General features: G+C 47.4%; 1 protein-coding gene and 1 long non-coding RNA gene across 5 annotated transcripts in view; one reads left to right on the top strand and one right to left on the bottom strand.

The window, feature by feature from the left end:
• Nucleotides 1-550: 550 nt before the first annotated feature.
• On the bottom strand, nucleotides 551-14653 carry LOC131911787 (uncharacterized). Its single transcript, XR_009379435.1, has 2 exons — nucleotides 14034-14653; nucleotides 551-683 (listed from the first exon to the last, which is right to left on the bottom strand). It is a non-coding gene; the product is annotated as an uncharacterized LOC131911787 (long non-coding RNA).
• Nucleotides 13276-15649, top strand: part of Ctcf (CCCTC-binding factor) — a 49677-nt gene continuing 47303 nt past the window's right edge. The window contains exon 1 of one of the 4 annotated variants that reach the window (XM_059264132.1): nucleotides 13276-13478. The gene's annotated coding sequence lies outside the window, so the exon portion shown is untranslated. The remainder of the gene's footprint in view (nucleotides 13479-15649) is intronic. The other 3 variants (XM_059264133.1, XM_059264130.1, XM_059264131.1) reach the window with 3 other exon arrangements.

Below are 15649 nucleotides of genomic sequence, written 5' to 3'. Positions count from 1 at the left end.
TGGATAGGAACTAGGGTCGGAGCACAGGGAGCACAGCTAAGTGAAAACTGTCAAGGCTGGGAAGGCCCCTCAGGCCTTTGCCCCTCAAGTCTTCTGGGCTCGAAGCAGCATGGATCAACCACAGGACAACCACTTGACCTCTCAATTCACAACCTGAGGTCAGGCTGGCGGGTCTCTTAGCCCAACAGCAGGTCTTGGTCTGTCAGATGGTGGGAGGCGTACACAGGGCACAGCTGCCTCAGAACTCTTACTTCCTACCCTGCCTCCTGCAGGTGGGGAGACATTTGTTCTTCCGGCTCAGATTCAGGACAGTTGGGAGCCTGCTGCCCCAGGTTGGGGCAAGATGGGTGATGTTATCAAGAGTCACAGCTATCAGGGCAAGGAAAGTGTGTGCCTAGAGGGGGCAAGTGGAAATGGGCTTCCAAGGCCTATAACATGCTGATGGGTCTCATCATTTAAGACCACCCAGGTCACAGCCAGGTCTTGCTCATCATCTTCAGAACTCTGCAGAGGAAATTGACAGCTGCATGCTGCAAAAAAGGGGCCAGGCTGAGGTGGTTCAGGATACAATTTACTGTGTTGGTGGCTGCAGGAGTTCCCTTCCATCCGCCTCTTTCCTCTTGCCCTCTTCCAACCTCGTCTTTTCTTCTTGTTTCTCACTCTTCTTTCTCATGTATTCAAAGCTGTAGTGAACCAAAAGGAAGAAAAAGCATGTTTATGAAGGCAAAGAAGCAGATGGGCTGGCACATGGGAAGAGGACTGCTTCTTTGTCTCCCCCACAGAGCGGGGGTAACTTCCTTGTACGCTTCTGAGCGTGGTATGTGGGTACAATTTGCTGGATACCAGAACATGAGATGTTCTCTGCTTTCCCACCATCCCCTCAGAAAGAAGTGTACTATTCAGGCCACGCATCCCCCAAGGTTAGAAGGCTCTTGGCGTGGCTGGAGGGACAGACAGCTCAGCAGTTAAGAACATTTAGTGTTCTTGCAGAGGACCTGGGTTCAGTTCCCAGCATCCACACAGTAGTTCACAACCATCTATAGGCACATACACACATGCAAGCAAAACCTCATATACATAAATAAGTCTTAAAAAAACAAAAACAAATAAAAAGAAATACAAAAAAACAGGCAGTGGTGGTGCACACTTTTAATCCCAGCACTCAGGAGGCAAAGGCAGGCGGATCTCTGTGAACTTGAAACCAACCCGGTCTACAGGGTGAGTTCCAGGACAGCCAGGGCTACACAGAGAAACCCTGTCTCAAAAGGTCAAAAAAAAAAAAAAAAAGGTTCTTGGATGCCAGGCTAGGCTGTTCTGGACCTGGATAACATGAGAAGGTGAGGTTGGAAAGACTCCAGTTCCTCCTCTAAAGTTAAGGAAGCACAATGTATCATTTAGAAAATAAGGTTGTCAATGGCCTGAGTGACAGCCATCAGTCTAAAGTTGATGCTAAAATTCAAGGCCCAGTTGCCTCTTAACTTATGATACATCGCAGGCACATGGACATACAGTAAATGCTGACTTAGATCAGCTGACTAAGCAGCGGCTTTGCGACAGCTAACAACTATCTATGTTCTTAGCTAACTCCTCTGACCTCTTCCTCCTCCTCAGGCACCCCTTAAACAGCACTCCACAGAGTTCTACTCTCTTTAAATACACGGCTTCTTACATCTGCATTCTGAGGCTAATGTCAGTCATTCTGTTTCTATTTTATTTCTAGACCTTTGTGAATCCAACTCCAGACTGGATACTTCCTTTTGAACATCCAAAGCATTTCAAACTCAACAACTCAAAGCCTCCTCTTCGTCCCTCTTGGACTTACTCTCCATGAGGATGCTCTGGATGTTTTATTCTCCATGCTTTAGAATGGTTTCTAAGACTCTACAGGCATTCTTCCCTTTACGGAAAACCCCAGCCTACTTAACCTCGCTCTCAAGACCCTTTGCGTCTAGTCCAGTCTGGATCCTCATGTCTACTGTAACTGGCTCCTCTGCCCTAGAGCTTTACTGGGCTGTCTGCAGGGCTTGCCTACACCTGAGCCTGGTACCACTCCTTCTGTGGTCCATGATTTTCACCTCTACTTTGCCTTGCTCAAGCCAACCCCTAAAAACTTTCAACTTAGACATTACATATTTCTTTAAGAGTTGTACCTCTGCTCTCCTCTCTTTCTCTCCTCTCTCTCTCTCTCCCTCTCCTTTCTCTCTCCTCTCTCTCTCAGTCTCTCTCTCTTCTCTGTCTCCTCTCTCTAAAGAAGGGGAAAAAAAGAAAAAAAAAGAGTTGTACCTCACTATTGTAGAGTGACAAATTCTTGCAATAAGATTGCAGCCGGGCGGTGGTGGCGCACACCTTTAATCCCAGCACTCGGGAGGCAGAGCCAGGCAGATCTCTGTGAGTTAGAGGCCAGCCTGGTCTACAGAGCGAGATCCAGGACAGGCACCAAAACTACACAGAGAAACCCTGTCTCGAAATGCTGTGAATTCAAAGCCAGCCTGGACAACAGTGGTTTTGAGGCCTAGCTGGCCTATATTACCATTCAAATGCATTAATCACATGCAACTGCAATTGCTCTGGTGTATGCCTAATTACCCTGATGATTCTACTAAGCAACTGGCACCACAAAAGTCTAAGGATGACCCACAGGAGTCTACTGGGTCCTTTCCAGTAGAGCTTTGTAAGTTTTTTTTTTTTTTTTTTTTTTTTTTCTGGTTTTTCGAGACAGGGTTTCTCTGTGTAGCTTTGCACCTTTCCTGGATCTCCCTCTGTAGACCAGACGGGCCTCGAACTCACAGAGATCCGCCTGGCTCTGCCTCCCGAGTGGTGGGATTAAAGGCATGCGCCACCACTGCCCGGCTAGTCTTGTTTTTTGAGACAGGGTCTCTCTCTGCAACCCTGGCTGGTCTTGAACTCAGAGATCCGCCTGCCTCTGCCTCTCAAGTTCTAGGATTAAAGGCATGCACCACCACCGCCCGGCACTGCCCCCTTTAAACAATACTTTATTGGTAGTCTCCACACTATGTGGTTCAACCTCTTAAAGTGTACAATTTGCTGGACATGGTGGTGCACTCCTGTAATCCCAGCACTCGGGAGGCTGAGGCAGGAGGATCAGGAGTTTAAGGTCATTCTCAGCTACATAATAAAGTTGAGGCCAACCTAGACTACTTGAAATTCTGTCACAAAACAAAACAAAACAAAGTTTTGGTTTCTTTCTTTTTTTTTTTTTTAAACTGGGTATGGTGACACATACCTTTAATTCTAGCACTCAGGAGGCAGAAGCAGGCAGATTTCTATTTTTATTATTTTTGTTGTTGTTTTCCATAGCTGAGGACCGAATCCAGGGCCTTGCGCTTGCTAGGCAAGCACTCTACCACTGAGCTAAATCCCCAACCCCGAAGGCAGATTTCTATGAGTTCAAGGACAGTCTGTTCTACATAGTGAGTTCTAGGATAGCCAGTTACATAGTGAGACCCTGTCTCAAACAAAACAAAACATCAATTTTTTAACATTAAACAACGAAGTATACAATTCAAATCAGGCCTGATGGTATAAGCGTTTAACGCCAGCTACTTGGGGGCTGAGGCCCAAAGCACCGCAGGTTCAGACCGCGTGGGCTGTAGAGTGAGCTCAAGGAACCCCCTGGGACAGCTCAGCAGGACCAGGGTCAGAACAAAGTTAAAAAGCAGGCAAACTTGGAATGGAGCTCAGTGGTAGTGTTTGCCTTACACAGGCATGATGCTGGGTTCAACCCCCAGTACTGTGATAAAGCATCTACTGCTCTATTAACCTAATGGCTTTGGATATATTCAGAGTTTTATACCAAGGAATACAATTTTAGAATATTTTTACCTACCCATAAAGAACGTTACTCCCTTTAGCTATCATTCCCAGGGCTCCTGCATTCTCCCCCTCACCCCACCCCCACCTCCCCTCACCCTACCCCCCACCCCCGCCGCCCTGTATCTAGGCCTAGACAACTAGAAATCTATTTTTTGTCCCTCTAGATTTGTTTATCCTGTATATTTTTCATAAATGGAATCAGATTATGTCTTTCCAATTTATCCAGTTTTCAGAGCCATCTGAGAACTTCCCTGAAGATTATGAGTCTGCCATGGAGCCTGGCAATTACTATTTGATTAGCCTGCATTTCCTTGTTTTTGTTTGTTTGTTTTAGACAAGGTTTTATTATGTAGCCCAAGCTGGTCTTGAACCTGCAATCTTCCTGCTTCCACTTACTGAATGTTGGGACTATAAGTATACACTACCATGCCCAGCTATATATATCCCCTTTACCTCTAGTACCCAAAGCCAGATACATAAAAAGTGATCAAGAATGTCTTTTAGGGCTCTTGAGAAGACTCAGTGGGTAAAAGCATGTGCTGCACAAGCCTGGCAATATGAGTTGGATCCCTGTAATCCACATGGTAGGAGGAAAGAACCTGTTCCTGTAAATTACCCTCTGACTTCCACACTCTCAGTCACAGACACAGGCACATATATAAATAAATATATATTTGTATGTGTGTACATACAAACAATACTTTATTGGTAGTCTCCACACTATGTGGTTCATTCATATATATATATATATACACACACACACATACATACATACACACACACATACACATATATATACATATACCATATATATGTTTTTTCTTTTAAAGAAATGTCTTATAAGGCCAGGAGGGGTAGCTCATACCTCTAATCCTAGCACTTGAGAGGCTGAGACAGAAGGATATTTTTGAGTTCCAGGCCAGGCTGGGCTACAATGTGGGATCCTGTCTCTAAACACAACAATAACAGAAATGTCTTTGGATGTGTATCTCTGCAATCTGTTACCTCTGGGCTCCCTATATCCAGTTTCCCAACTTAAGTCTTACTCTATCTCAAATGCAACTTCTAAACATTTTGAGGATGAAAGTACCATGTTTAGTGTATAAGAAGCCTTAAAATTCAGCACATTGCCTGGCGGTGGTGGCGCAAGCCTTTAATCCCAGCACTGGGGAGACAGAGGCAGGCAGATCTCTGAGTTTGAGGCCAGCCTGGTCTACAGAGTGAGTTCCAGGAAAGGTGCCAAAGCTACACAGAGAAACCCTGTCTCAAAAAACAACAAAAAACGAACAAAAAAATTCAGCACATCCCTTAGGAGATTCACTTGTTTCCTGTAGTAGGATATTATTTTAAGGTGTGCTACTTTTGTTTATGTTGCATTTATTTAACTCTGTGAAGCTGTGTTACTGTGCCTGATGGTCTAATAAAGAACTGAATGGCCAATAGCAAGGCAGGAGAGAGAAATAGGCTGGGCTGGCAGGCAGAGAGAATATATAGAGGAGAAATCTAGGAGGAAAAAAGAGGAAGAATTAGCCGGGCGGTGGTGGCGCACGCCTTTAATCCCAGCACTCGGGAGGCAGAGCCAGGTGGATCTCTGTGAGTTCGAGGCCAGCCTGGGCTACCAAGTGAGTTCCAGGAAAGGCGCAAAGCTACACAGAGAAACCCTGTCTCAAAAAACCAAAAAAAAAAAAAAAAAAAAAAAAAAAAAAAAAGAGGAAGAATTAGCCAGAGAAGGAGGAAGACTCCAGGGGCCAGCCACCCAGCTACATAGCAAGAAACAGAGTAAGATTTACAGAAGAGAAAGGGAAAAGCCCAGAAGCAAAGGATAGATGTGATAAATTAAGGAAAGCTGGCAAGAAACAAGTCAAGCTAAGGCCAGGCATTTATAAGTAAGAATAAGCCTCCGTGTGTAATTATTTGGGAGCTGGGTGGCAGGCCCCCCAAAGGGGCAAAAACAACAACAGTCTCCTTCCAGCACTACCTGTCTAGAGCATAAAGCTGAGTTCAGTTACTCAGGACGTACTTATAGACTAAAAATCATAGCTCCAAATACCTCTGCTATCTGTCTGCCAAAGTTGCCTGAAATTTCCATCATTAAAGCCCTTTTGAGATGGCTCAGAGGTTAAAGGTGCTTTCTGCTCAAGTCTGATGAGTCTGACTACAGCCCTTCCTTGAGTTGAAGCAGTAATAGCCCGCTTGTCTTGCGGTCAGAAATCCTTTTGTGGAATTAAGGAAATGAGAGCTCAGTGTTCAGTGAAAGAGCACATGCTTGACCTGCACAAGGTCCTGTGCTCAATTCCTGGCAGAGACATCATCTCCCTTCTCCTTCCTAGGTAGCCTTGGAGCTATAGCATCATCTGCAGAGGACTACCATAGAAGCAGAAATGTTGAGCTAGGTGCTGTGGTGCACACCTGTAATTCTAGTGCTGGGATTAAAGGCGTGTGCCACCACCGCCCGGCTCATTATGGTTTTGAATGAGTAACTTTTTCTTTTTTTCTTTTCTGTTTCTTTTGAAACAAGATCCCCAGCTGTCCTAGAACTCCTATATTGGCCAAATTGGTCTCAAACCCACAATCCTCCTGCCTGAGCCTCCTGAGTGCTGGGATTACAGGTGTGCACCACTACACCTGGCTCATTTCCCAAACTTAAGATAAAACTAGGTTAGGCATGGTGAGGTACATGGGGTTGAGGTAACCCCAACACATTGGAAAGGCAGTCACGAAGGATGTGATGCATTACAGAAAGCTAATCAATCGATGCCTGGAAAATGCAAAGAGCAAAACCTAGAATTAACCTACTTCCCAAGCATGGGATGTAGGTACTTGAAAGGGCAACTGTTGTGTGATATTTTGTTTGTGTTCTGACAAATAAAGCTTGCCTGGAGATCAGAGGGTGGAGCTAGCCACTAGTTAACCACAGAAGCCAGGTGGTGGTGCTACACATCTTTAATCCCAGCACTTGGGAGACTCACACTTTTAATCCCAGCATTCAGGAGGTGGAGACAGGAATACGAGGTGGGTGGAGATAGGATCTCGGGCCCCCTCATTCAGCCTGAGGATTCATGGAGGTAAGAATCTCTAGTAGCTGCTGCTCTGCTGCTCTGCTGCTCTGATCTTTTCAGCTTTCACATTAAGATCTGACTCCAGGTTTTTATTGATAAGACTAATTAGGATCACACTTCAGGCAACCATTTGAACTGAGAGGTAATAAACAAATACAGCTTTTGCAGGGTTTTGAAGAAAGAAGACATTGATAAGAAAAAGTTCTTGGGGTCTGGGCAGGAGATGTGTGGAAGTCTGTAAAATATAAGTAGTAGTTGGTTTGGCAGTTGATTTGGGTAGACACTGAAAACTTTCCAAGTGTTTTATGAGGCTCAGCATCGTATTTCCTCCTAGCCCAGTGGCATGGGCCAGCCCACTGTCCTCAAACACGCTTACATACTTTTATGTTCTTTACCTTGCATGCCTTTGTCTCACCTAGTAATACTTTGGCAGCACTTTAGATACAGCTGAAGTGAGACACTGCTAGAGATGATTCTTTCCTTTACACTCTTTTTTCGGTGAATCCATTCTTGCCTTGTTAAAGATTTTTATTTTTTGAGTATTTGCCTACATGTATGTATGGCCACTACATGCATTCCTGGTGACCTCATAGGCCAGGAAAGGATGTCAGATCCCCTGGCACTGGAGCTACAGTTGTGACCTGCCACGTGGGTGCTGGGAGCCAACCCAGGTTCCTTCCATGAGCAGCAGGTGCTCCTAATTGCTAAGCCAGTTCTCCAGGCCCAGTTGTTGCATTTTTTACACTTAAACTTTTAAGTTCAAAGGCAGGAAGCAGTCCTTGAATCCAGTGCTCAAAATAGGGAGCTGCAAGGGTGCAGATACTCAAAAAAGATTTGCTTAACTGGAGCTGGGGGTGTAGCTCAGAGGTACTGTGCGACTTTAGCATCCTAGTGTGCACAGGCCCTGGTTCAATTAAAAAAAAAGGAGATGGGGGAGAGAGGGAGGGAAAGAGGAGAGGAATAGGTATGAGATAATATCTGATGAACTGGATGGACCATGTCATATCTCATACATGTTCTCAATAGGTACAAAGACAACAGAAGGATTCATGTGTACCCTTAGGACCTACACCGAAGTAAAGACTCTTGTCTACTGTTAACACACTGCCTTTTCACTTGTTGATTTTCTGGTGTAAAGAGTTTATATAAATGAAATAAAATGTTCACAATTCCTTCAAGCCATACACGGAACAAAAAGGAAGCCAGGGAGGATCTTAGAAACAGAATCTGGGGCAGACAGGTCTCTGAGTTCATGGCCAGCCTGTCTGGTCTACAGAGAGACCCTGTCTCAAAAAACAAAACCAAAGAATCTCTGAGAATTCTTGCAGAAAGTATGTCTTTCCCAGAAGGAATGACTCTAGGCCAAGAAAAACCTTCTTGGAAATGTGGCTGATTCTACTGACGACTCTAGAAAGAGGGAGCTGTCTGGAAGGGAGGGTCGGGACTAAAAGATCAGAAAGCATGGCAAGTAAATTTACTGGGTGATAATTGGTACTTATATCAGAAGCTTTACTTTTCAAGATTGTTATCGCTATGTCAATACAATTATCAATCTTATAGAGAAGAAATCTATAGATGAGCTGCTACTCACTCACCTGAGATTACACAGCCACTAAGAAATCACCACAAGGGCCCACAAGATAAAAAGGCTCTTGCCACCAAGTCTGATGACCTGAGTTCAATCCTCAGAACCCAACTAAAAGAAAATAACTCCTCTAAGATGTCCATGGCACACATGTGCCTCTCCCCAGAAATAATTTTTTTTTTTTTCTGGTTTTTCAAGACATGGTTTCTCTGTGTAGCTTTGTGCCTTTCCTGAATCTCGCTCTGTAGACCAGGCTGGCCTCGAACTCACAGAGATCCGCCTGGCTCTGCCTCCCAAGTGCTGGGATTAAAGGTGTGCGCCACCACCGCCGGGCTGAAATAAATGTTTTTTAAAAAGTTTGTTGGTTGCTTTTTGTCAATTTGGTACCAGTTAAAATCTAAGAAGAGAAAACTTCAATTGAGAAGATGCCCCCATCAGACTGATCTATAGGCAAGCTCGTGGTATGTTTTCTTGATTAATGATTAATGGGGGAGGGCGCCCAGCTCACTGTGAGTGGTGTCACTCTTGGGCAAGCAGTACTGGATGGTATAAGAAAATAGGGTGTGTGAGCACGCTTTTTTTTTTTTTTTTAAAGCCTGTAAGCTTCTGGCTTCTGCTTCAATTCCTGCCAGCCAGGTTCCTGCCTTGAATTCCTATCCTGACTTTCCATGACAGGACATGTGACATGGAAGTGTAAGGTAAATAAATCCTTTCCTCCTCAAGCTGTTTTTTGGTCATGGTGTTTTATCTTAGTAATAGAAACCTTCACTAAGACATTAGGACAGTCCGACTCCCACATCCAGGCAGGGTGATATTAAATATTTAAGTTATATAACTAACACTTAGCATCTTGGTCTGTTTAACAAAAGTTCTCTAGACAGCCTGCCTGGTCTACAGAGTGAGTTCCAGGACAACCAAGACACACAGAGAAACCTGTCTCAAAAAACACCCTCACCCCCACCCCTACCCCCCGAAAAAATTCTCTAGTAATTTGGCCACTCTCCTATAGATCTTCTATAGAGAAACAATGTAACTTTCCCCTCCTTTTTTGGGGGACAAGGCCCAGATTGGCCTCCAATTCATGATCTTCTGCCTCAGACTCTTAAATGCTGGGATTTACAGTTGTGTACCACCACACTTGGCTACAACATGACTTTATTTTTTTCTTTTTCTGGTTTCACTACAGATTGACCTCAAAGCCTCACATACTAGATAAAGTGAATACCACTGAGTTATAACACATCTTTGCCAGCATGGATACTAGTCTATCTGCCAGTTAGTAAAACAGCACTTTGCTTATCTGTCAAGCTTCCAGGCACTTAACCCTTAAGAATTTGAAATTACTCTAGGAATCTGCCCCCACCAAAGAGGCTGAGGGACAGGTTGTAAAATATGGTGACTTTACCAAAGCCATACGATAAACTGAGCAGCCATGTGCTAAAAGGCCCTGACCACTCCCCATGGAATACAAACCTAATTGAAAGTCCATGGGAAGGACCTTTCCTTAAATTCTCAAAAAATAAGGGATGTGTGTGTGTGTGTGTCTGTCTGTCTGTCTGTGCGGGGGGTGGGGTGGGGGTGGTGGTGATAGTGAGAAGACTTAGCAGGTAAGAGTACTTGAGACCATGCTTGACAACCTGAGTTTCATCCCTGGGACCCACATCATAGAAGAGAACCAACTGCAAGTTATCATCTGATCCTCACATGTGTGCCCTGGCATGCATGCATGTGCATATACCTCACACAAAATAAAAGGTAATAAAACCTTTTTAAAAGTAAGGGGCACCCTTAAAACCTATGTTTCCTAAATGACAACCCTTAATAATACTACACACACACACACACACACACACACACACACACACACACACAGAGTCTATATCATATTCTAGAATACTCTAAAACTATCCTCTATAAACCAGGAATGGTGGTGGCTCATCCTGTAATCTCAGGAAGAAAGACGGGGTAGGGGGGACACATGGGACACTATAAATGAAATCTGAGGCCACCTTGGGCTACAAAGTGGGTACAAGGCTAACCAAAGCTATATTGCAATAGCAAGACCCTGTCACACAAATCCCAATTATACATAAAACACGGGGGCTAGCAAGATGGCTCAGCGGGTAAAGCCACTTGCCACCAAGCCTGAAAACTTGAGTTCCATGCCCAGGTGAAAGGAGAGAACTTTTTCAAGGGGTTCTTTGACCTTAACACATTGAGCCATGGAACATGAGCATGCCCACCCCCCAGTAAATACAAAAGTCCAACAAAAACAACCAGTTTCCTTTATTTTTTTTTTTTTAAAGATTTATTTATTATGTATACAGTATTCTGCCTGTGTACCAGAAGAGGGCACCAGATCTCACTACAGATGGCTGTGAGCCACCACGTGGTTGCTGGGAATTGAACTCAGGACCCCTGGAAGAGCAACCAGTGCTCTTAACCTCTGAGCCATCTCTCCAGCCCCCAGTTTCCTTTATAAATCTTTGGCATAGGGTAGCCTCAACTATTACTTCAGGGAACAAATCTGCCCTTACTTTTCAGTGCTGGGGATGAAATCCAGGGCCTCAAACATGCTAAGTACTCTGAGTTATATTCCCCGGGCCCTGGTCTTATTATCCTATCTGTATCCCATATTACTCTTCCCTCTCAGATGTCTCTTTCTAGCCTGAAATGCCTTACTCCTTGGAGATGACACAAAGGAGGACACATCAGGATTTCCTAGAAGAAAACATCCTTTTGTTCCCTCCTAGGTTTTCAGCTGACAGAACAGCACATAGGTTCCTTTTTTCAGACAGCAGTCCTAAGGTTACTTGGACCTTATTCTGGCTTCTGACACCTCAGAGGTCACACAATAGTAAATGTAGCTGGCATTTTTTTCCCTTCCGAAGACACTGCCGTATATTTGTCCACACTAAAGCCTTAGAAGATACCACTGTAATTACTCTCAAGGTGATCTGAGATCAAACAAAACAGCTCAGGAATAATACCATCTTATTTATCAATCTATTTTGAGACAGTGTTTCTCTGTGTAGCCCTGGTTGTCCTCGAACTCTCTCTGTAGACCAGGCTGGCCTTGAACTCAGAAATCTGTCTGGCTCTACCTCCAGAGAGCCATCTTTTTAAACATCTTCACTGGACTGAGATGAAGCTCAGTGGCAGAGCACTTGCCATGTGAATGGAAGTGGGTTGGACTCTTACCACCAAAAGGGAAATAAAACTCCCTTGACCTTACATCCTTCTGCACTTATCCCCAAATGTCTGTTCCGCCCACAGCAGAACTCTCAAGTTGCCTTCATGTACTGTCTCTATTTCCTTACTTTCCTGTTTACTTTGTAACCCATTCTACTCAGCCCAACATCTTCAGTTGGTCCATACTAGTCAAGCTAAAGTCACCAATGATATTTTCCAGTTATCTCCGAGGTAACAAATTCAATAACTAAGCTTCTGGCTCAGCTATACCAGAACACTCAGCACCTGGAAACTGAAGCCTCCCTTCCTGCCTTAAACCTCTGGCCTTGGAGTCTACAATTCAACACTCTAGACTTGACTTTCTGTCTGCTTCCTTATCTATTACCCTCTCTCTAATATTGGAGTTTCCCAGGATTTAGTCATGGAATTTCTCTTTTTTACTTTCTTCTAAGTCAAGGGTCATAAGCCGACAGGCCCACAAGGGTGGTTGAATTGGCTCATGGCTTAAAAACATCTTATTTAGTTGCTGACATTTGAACATCTGGATTTTTACATACTTCCAAACCCAACTTTCTGATTCTTTTGGGGGAAATAACAGTATCTGTTGACAATGGGCCAACATTCCCACAACACAGCATAAATACATGGATAGAGCAGAAGCAGCGCCTGTGATGTGAGGTGCAGCTGTTATCTACACAGCCACATTCCACGATCTTGCGGGGGAGAGGTGATCACTAGAACATCTGGCAATAGGGCCTTTGTCAAGTTTACCACTGGTAGGGTAGGGTCCCCCAGGCGCCTCCAGGGAGAGGGAAGGGCTGAAGGACTTCCCCAACTGGGAACCTAACAGAAATAACGTCTTTTTACGGTGCCAAAGACGACTGCTGTGGTTTGCTCTCTCTCCGGACTAAGGTGGCCTCGAGACATGCAGGAGGCCCTGTCCTGGTCCTCTTAACTTCACACCCGGTTTTGTGGGGCCCTTTTCCAGATCACCAAAGCCACTGGGCAAAGAAAGACGGCTCTTCTAGCTGTCGATCTTGAGCACCACCGAACAGTGTTGGAGAGGTGTGAAGGCGTGGGAACTCGCTGGGTCTTACTCGGTAGCGGAAGACGGTGCAGAGCTCAACTCGGGTTGGGCCCAGCTGGATAGGAGACTGGGCAGGGCCGCACCTTGGCGTCTCCTCGACCCCACGGCCCAGCCCCGCGCGCTTAGTTCGGCTAACCTTAGTCCTCCCGCCCTCCACGGCTTCGGGGGAGAGAAAGAGCTAGAAAGAATCACGGCAACCAGGCGGAGATGCGACTGCCCAGAGGCCGCAAACCTCCGCCCAGGAAGCCCCACCCAACGGGAACCAGGACGCCTCCGCCTTAGCAAAGCCCACGCGCGACCCGGCGAGGGCGCGGAAGGGCGCGTGCGGCGTGACGCCGCGACTCGCGGCGCATCTCGTGACGCCATCGCGCCCGCTTTTGAAAGTTGGCGCCCGGGGCCGCCTCCCATGCTGCCCTGCGCCAACCCCTCCCCTCACCTTTCCTCCCCCGCCCTCAACTCGCCGCCGGCCGGCCCCCCCCACCCGTCTCTTCCCTTATCAGCACCCGCGGCCCCGGCAGCGCCGACGCAGGCGCACTGCACCGCGCCGCCGCCATTTTGTGTCCGAGCCTGTGGAGCGATTAAACCGTGCGCGGAGCTGCTTCTTTGGCGGCAGCGGCGACAGCGGTAGCCAGTGCAGGCACGCGGAGCTGGCCGGGGACGCCAGGTGGCCGGAGCGGTGGAGCGGCGGCGGAGCGGGCGCCGCGGGGGGTGTGGCGCGAAGGTAAGGGGGCCCGGGGTGGAGGAGGTTTCGCGGGCCGCCTCTAGGTGTCACGATGGGGCCGCTCCGGTCGGCGCTGGCTGCAGCCCGGCGCCAGCGCCGCCGCCGGGGGGTGTTTGTCTCCCTCTACCGTCCCTGCTGCGGCGCGGCCGCCGCCATTGCCCGGCGCTGCCGCCAGGGCCTGGCCAACCCCCTCCACGCCCGCCCGCCCGCCAGCTTCCCTCCTCCCAACATGGTAGGCCTCTGGCGGCGGTGGCGACAGAGGCCTGCGCGCTCGGCGACTCCATTTTCCTTCCTTTGTCTCTACCCTCGAGGCCGGCTTTTGGCCCGGCTGATCTTCGGGCCGCGGCCCGCCCTCTGCCCTCCGCCCCTCCCGCCACGGGTGGCCCTAACCGAGGCTGAAGCTCGGAGGCTCGGCTTCCGCGCTTGCCTCGCTCGGGGGTCTTGAACCCTCTCGCCGCCCGCGCGTAGCCAGCTCCCGGAACCGTGTGGGTGTCGGGTCCCTACCGACGCGCCTCGGACTGCCCGTCTTCCAGTCCACCCGGTCCCGGAACCTACCCGGCCGCCCCGAGTGCTTCTCCAGCGGCTGGGGTGCTCCGTAGTTTCTCCGAGTCCGATCATCGCCGCTGCTGGTCTCCGTCACCGCCGAGTGGCGCAGGCGGCGCTGGTGTGGCTGCGAGCAGAGGGACCCCTGAACTGCCGAGAGCTCCCTCTGCAAGGCTGGCTGAGCTGCTCGCGCCTCGACGCCGCCCGAGCGGGCGGGGGAACGCGCGCTCGCCGCCCCCGCCGGGCCCCGTTGCGCCCCCAAACTCCACGCCAGGGCATCGCTCGGGACCCGGCCGGTGCGGCCCCCAATGGTGGGCGGAAAAGACACGAATTTCCGCACCAAATAGTTTTTCCCTAGCTTGGTTCGCACTCTTTAGCGCCTTGAAATGATAGCAGTCGGACGTTGTGCGCTCAGAGATCTCAAAGGGACTGAAACTTCGTTTCACTCTGATCTCGAGAGACGTGTTAAACTCCAAAATTTCGGGGGAATGGGCTGATTACGTTTGTGCAGGCGACACTGGAGTTTGCCTCCGGTTTAAAATGTCCTGACGTAACTTCGCACTCCACTTAGGACCTGATGCTCTAGAGCTAGGCTAAGACAGTCCAACCCCTCAGGGATTGTGCAACCCGATCTAAAGCGCCAGTAGGGCAGAATGAACTTACTCTCGACTAGACTGGTAATTTGAATGTTCGATGAAATTTGAGGGTTGATGTTGTAATTGAATCCTGGGTCACTTGCAGCAGATGGTTTATAAATGTCTGTGTCTGATGTAACTACTCTTTAGTAGCTGACTTCCTGTATTGAGTTTAGCATTAAGTAAACATCAGCATAGAGACAATACTTTTTTGGAGTTTAGATCAACTAAGAAAGCTAAAATTCCACGGCCTCCATAGGCAGGAAAAGAAATTAAACAGGATATTCCCTGACTTTAAGTCTTTTGCATTAAAAAGCTTCCTCTGTTAAATTGCTGGAGTAACCTTTATGTCCCGAGGGCCCCCCCCCCCCCATATTTTGTTACCAATTAGCCAGAGGCGCTTTAAACGTATTTCTCCCCCTCCTCCCCCCACTCCCGGACAGTTTCTCTTTGTAGCTCTGGCTAGTCGCTACTCAGAGATCCACCTGCCTCTGTCTCCCGAGTGCTAGGGTTAGGGGTGTGCTCTGACATGCACGGTTTGCTTTAAACATCTTGATACTAAGAAAAAAAATGTGCTATTCACTGTGTGTGATCTCAGTTGGTAGGTCCTGGCAACCCACATTGTATGCAATTATTTCAACACCCCCCCCCCCCCCAACGTTTATGCCATCCCATCCCTCTCCCTTAAATGAACCTAGGATTCTCCCAGCTAGTTAGGCCTTACTAGTCACATTGAAATCCTATGCAACTTTGTTTTTGTGGTGCTTGTGCATGCCATGCAAGTGTTCTACCTTTGAGGTATGTTCTCAGTCATTCAGTATTTCATCCCTTCTTTGAACTCCAGAATGTTCTTCCTCACCCTCCCCCACAATAAAATTGCATTGAGTAACTAAATGTAGTAGTGTTGATGGAATGCCAGCCTTTAGTAGAACCATCTTTCTTTTTTCTTCTTCTAATACACTAGATCCAACTATGTAATTTATTACATTCTTT

The sequence above is a fragment of the Peromyscus eremicus genome, chromosome 5 (genome assembly GCF_949786415.1).
Source record: "Peromyscus eremicus chromosome 5, PerEre_H2_v1, whole genome shotgun sequence".
NCBI lineage: Eukaryota > Metazoa > Chordata > Mammalia > Rodentia > Cricetidae > Peromyscus > Peromyscus eremicus.
This window is presented reverse-complemented; position numbering and strand designations above follow the sequence as displayed.